Consider the following 5,821-nt stretch of genomic DNA (forward strand, 5'->3'; position numbering starts at 1 on the left):
TATAAGAGCTAGTTTCAGGACAGCTAGGGCTGTTATACAGAGAAACCCTGCCTTCAAAAACCAGAATAAATAAACAAATAAAAAATAAAAAAAATAAGACAATTAGCTCGGAGTTGTGGCTTATGCCTTTAATCCCTACACTCAGGAGACACAAGCAGGCAGATCTCTGTGAGTTCGAGGCCAGGCTGGTCTACAGAGAGAGAGTTCTAGGATCATCAGGGCTATATATATATAGAAACACCGTAATAAAACAAACAAACGAAATAACCAAAACAACCAAACAAAAAATGGTAGTCAGGTGAACATGATGGCTCATTCCTATAATTCCACCAGGTGAAAGGCAGAGGCAGGAGGATGAGGAGTTGAAGGCCAGCTATAGCTTCCTAAGACCTAACCGCTCCCACCCCCTCAAGACAAATCCCAGCACTTGGGGAGGGCAGAGGATGACAGTTCAAGGGCAGCCTTGTCTATCATAATTAGTTCCAAGCTAGCCAAGCTTTTATAGTGAGATTCTGACTCTAAATAAATAAGATAAAGTAAGCACACACATTAAATTTACATTAAAACTGTTTTTGCATTTTTACTATATTCCTTTATTTTGTTATATGTAGCATATGTTATGGCACGTGTAGTCTAAGAAGCTGTGAGAACAGATTCTCTCCTACCACATGGGTTCCTGAGGATCAAACACAGCTCTCCAAGCTTGGAAGCAGGGACTTTGGCTGCTGAGCCATTCACACTCCATGCAGCATCACACTATTCTGTTGCAGAACTTCTCAATTAAGTCCATGCCCACTGACACTATCACATTACACTCCAAGCCCAGTAAGCTCTTCTTTCTCTTCTTTCTGCCTTTACCAATTTGCCCATTCCACAAAGACGTCCACAACTTTCAAACATCACCAGCATTGAAAACATCTTGACTGCAGGCAAACACAACTGAAGAATCTGGACACCAGGCCTGTCTTAGTATTCTATCGCTGTGAAGAGACACGATGTCCATGACAACTCTTATAAAAGAAAGGGTGTATTTGGGTCTTGCTACAGTTTCAGAGGTTTAGTCAATTGTCAGCATGGTGAGAAGCATAGCAGTATCCAGGCAGACATGGTGCTGGAGAAGCAGCTGAGAGTTCTACTTCCAGAACTACAGGCAGCAGGATAAGAGGCACTGGCTTCCAAAACCTCAAAGCCCATCCCCAGTGACACACTTCCTCCAAGGCCATAGTCTTAATCCTTTCAAATCACACCACTCCTAAGCAGTCAAACACAGGGGCTTACCTGAGCATGGGGGCATTCTTATTCAAACCACTACAAGGCCCAAATTCTTCCCACTGGCTAGAAGGAGGTGACGGGACCCTTGAAAAGAAAAGCATACTGTCCAGGCTGCTGGTGTCTGCCCAGCCAGTAATTTATTCCTCCTGCGTGTACACACGAACATACATACACATACACTAGTGAGACATTAACTTTAGAACCTGGCCTAGGGAGGCTGGTCTCTGTGACACTCAAACAATACCCAGAGAGAGGAAGATGCCAGTCACTACATGAGGAGTTTTCTTAACCTCTGTCCCCACAGAGCAGGAAGGAAAGGGTAAACGGTACAGAGACACCACAACACACACAAGTTTGCAAGTGCTTCGGCGTTGCAAAGGAAAATGTTCATCATGGGTAACTCCTACACCTCATCCTGGAGGAACCTCCTTCTATCCTAAACCCTAATACAGACAAGACAGACCAAATCTGCCACCACTGGCCAATGACACAGGTAAAGAAAGTTCCAAGCATCCAATAATGCCCAGTAAATGCTAGGCACCAAGAGGATGATTTGGCCTTTGTGACATTTTGCTGTGGCTTCTTCACCATTACCCAGCACAGCTTCTCACAAATCAGTTACTTACCAACTCCCACGATGTGGACTTATCTCCCACATCAAAGATGGATCTTTGAGGAAGAACACCCAGAAAACCTGAGGTAATAATATCTCCTCACCTGAATCCATATCTTTGTAGTCTGTGCCAAATTGTCTCCACAATAAACCATAAACTGGGCCCAGGTCCCCTTTCCTGTCGTGCAGAGAATTCCAGACTGTCCAGAAAATCTCAGGACCCATTGGCATCCCAGATTCTCACTCCTTTGGAGGACAGTTCCTTAGCATTTGTGGATCCCTGAAAGATTGAGAATAGAATAGGCACACAGGAGGACTCTGCGTCACTCATCCCCTACCCATGGCACACTATCCACATGCAGCCTAGCTTTAAGTGCCACGGACCGTCCCTCTGGGAGACTGCAATCCACGGGAGAACAGGGGTGAAGGCTATAGGAAAGTCAGGATACGACGCAAGGGAATGACAGACAGACACACTGTGTAGTGAGAATCTGCTGCAATTTTATTTCTGCAAAGTTCAGGTTTATATACAGAACTAATTAAGGAACTTGGCATGTGTACATCATTACCCCACTCACAGTTCTAGACATAAATCAAGGCTAAGCATTATCTAATTCAGGACTTCCTTTGTACCACAGCTGTTGGCAAGGACTTCTTAGAACACTGTCTCACACCATTAGCCACAGTCTGTCAGCAAGAGCTGGTTCTCAAGGTCAAAGCCTCAGAGTTCAAAGCCCCCACTAATATTTTATACTTTGTTGCACTGTACCCAGGTGTGCTTTCCATTCCTTATCAGATGTTTTATACCAATATTCTAAAGCTGGTTTCATGTTTTCTGCTAATTCTTTTCTCTCATCTTTGGTATAAAAGCACCAGGGTTTTCTAGTTCTTGCTAATTTCTCCATAAACGGAAGTTCATGCCATAACTGCTTCTTTCCCTGATAGTTTACCCATCTATTCCCAAATTCATAATTCTCTCTGCTCTACATTATCTAAAAATCTTCCCAAACTTAAGTTAGGGGCGGTCTGTTTTATCTCTTCCAGACTGCTTTAATGAATGGTGGAGCGGATTTCAGAGGATCATCAGTTTCATTCTATACTGTGATTCTTGGGAGCTTGGTCAGCTGTAAACAGGAAAGATAAGATATACAAAGAAAGAGCATGCAGAGTGCCAGGAGGCCATCCCTTAGCAGGAGGTCTGTCTTCGGCGTCAGGTCTCAGGTCGACTGCTGATTGCCAGGAGACTGCCTGAGGCTGCGCTCCAGGAAGCTCTGACCTCAGTCCTTCAGCAGGCTCAGGCCAATGCAGTGGCATTTGTCACTACACGGCAGTTACTGCTGTGGACGTGGCATTAAGCAGGCTGGTCCTGGCCAGGCTTCTGAGGGAGTATAGAATGGTCTTACCCCTATTAGAAATTTCCTCACGGCATTTCTTCTATTCCCTTCAACTTTCAAAAGTCTTTGTGCATGTATACATACATGTAAGCAAGCCATGGAGCATGCACACAGGAGCTGGTTCTCACCTTCTACCTTATTTGAGTTGGGTGTCTCTCTTGTTCCTGTTGCTATAATACCTACCCAAGCTAGCAAGTTGTGAGCTTCCAGTCGATTTCAGTCCCATCTCCCATAGAAGTACCAGGATTAATGGCACTACCACACAGAGCTTTCTTGTTTTCTCAAGACAGGGTTTCTCTGGGTAACATTCCTGGCTGTCCTGGAACTTGCTTTGTAGACCAGGCTGGTCTTGAACTCATTAAGCTCTACCTGCCTCTGCCTCCCAAGTGCTGGGATTAAAGGTGTGGGCACCACCGATCGACACAAACAGAGGTTTTTAGGAGGACTCCAGGGATCCAAGCTCAGGCTGTCAGATTTGTGTGGCCAAGTGCTTTATATCCACTGAGCCATCTCCCCAGCCTTCCCTCCAATTCTTTAAATACCTTCAAGTTCCTAAACCATTTCTACCTCATCTGCAGCTTTGAATTCCTTCATAAAACATGTTCCATGTTGAAGTGTGACACTCCAAGTGGACTTGTTCAATACTGCATGTGTGGTCTGTTCATGTGTCATATCTGGCTATCTGGAAAATGTATATGCATGGGTACCCAAGCCCACGGAAGCTAGAGGGGATCCTGGCTGTTCTACTCTATTACTTCCTATCCTTTCCCTTCAGACAGGATCTCCAAGTAAAGCTAGAGCTTATTTGGGCCAGACTTGTGGCCAGCAATCACCAACGTCCTCCTGTGTCTCCCTTCCCATTATAGCACTGGGGTTACAGACACACGCAATCACACCTAGCAATTTTAAGCTTCATTTCTATGTTATGTGCATGGGTGTTTTAGCTGTATGTATCTGTACACCATGTGCACACAGTACCCAAGGACAGTAGAAGAGGGAGTCAGAGAGCTTGAACTGGACTTACAGATTGTTAGCCACTAACTGTGTTGAATGGGTGCTAGGAACTAAATCCTAACCCTCACCCCGAACATGAGCAACAGATGCTCTTCACCACTGAGTCATCTCTCCATTCCACACCCCGAATGTTTTATGTGACAACTGGGCCGGGCTGAACTCAGGCCCTCTTTGCCTACTGAGTCAGCATCCCAAGTACTCTAAAGAAGGGGCTGAACTTGTAGTATGGCCCAGAACTCATCTTGTCTCCAGGAGTACTCTGCCAGCACTGGACAGAACCTCACTTTTTCTGGACCAGGATACAGAGCAGGAACTTGGGGCTCCTGCCATTTGTCACCACACCACTCCAAGCATAATCCAGGTACCTACTTGACCCTGGTATCTACCAATTCAGCCATCAATAATGCTGAGCACCTACCATGTGGCTGGCTGTATTTTAGTCCTGAGATACCACAGGAAAGAGGAGAAGCACATTTTCTACCTTGGGGAACTCACAGGACATCGCACTTATTTATCTCCCACCCAGAAGAGGGAAAGGTGAAGGCTGATGTCTAGGTCAGGTGACAGGAAGGTCAAGGGTGTCCAGTAGGACTGGAAGAACCATCCTCCATATGGAAGGAAAGGCACTAGGTGATGGGAATGGCAAGTGCCAGAGGCCTGGGCAGGATTCTCCCAGTGTGCTCAGCTCAGTGACGAAAGCAGGATGAGAAGGACACAGAAAAGCATCTAGAGCCAGCACTAGAAAATGAGCCAGAAGTGGGAACGGCTGGCAGCTACAGCTTTGACTACTACTACCTCTTTTATTTTTCTTGGTTTTTCGAGACAGGGTTTCTCTGTGTAGCTTTGGAGCCTGTCCTGGAACTCGCTCTGTAAACCAGGCTGAACTCGAACTTACATAGATCCACCTGCCTCTCTGAGTGCTGGGAATAAAGGCTTGTGCCACCACCACCTGGCTCACAGTTTGACTTCTAAGGCTTGTATTGAAAAGACAGGCAGCTTCCAATAGCAGCAGCACCCTTACCTTGATAAACCACAGCAACCAGTGTGAGTAGAGGAAATTCACCTGAAAAATAGGTTGTAACACAGTTAAAATGTGGTAAAATACAGCGAGCCATCATTCAGCTTTCTCTGTGGAGGGAAACGACCTGGGGGTGGACACACACACACACACAGACACACACACACACCTGGAGTGGCTTCAGGAAAACTGGGAACTCCCACCCAGCTTCGGGCTAAGTCAGTGAAACCACAGGTCTGCATTGACACGGGGGTACCCATATGGCAAAGAGGAGTTCTCACCCACTACTGAGCCACTATCACTGTCACTGGTGTTTAACAACAACACCCAAATTGTGGCCTAGATACAACCTAAAGGCTCTCATACCCAAGTCCACCACGCTCCAGGCAGAGCGATATCACTGAAAAAGTTTTCAGACATTTGGGGAGCAAACTGACCTAGCATCTGAAAACAGAAATGTTTATCCCTCCAAACCCGAAGGCAAAACAGAAGAGAGACAAAGGGGCAGGG

This window comes from Microtus ochrogaster, chromosome 26 (genome assembly GCF_000317375.1).
Source record: "Microtus ochrogaster isolate Prairie Vole_2 chromosome 26, MicOch1.0, whole genome shotgun sequence".
NCBI lineage: Eukaryota > Metazoa > Chordata > Mammalia > Rodentia > Cricetidae > Microtus > Microtus ochrogaster.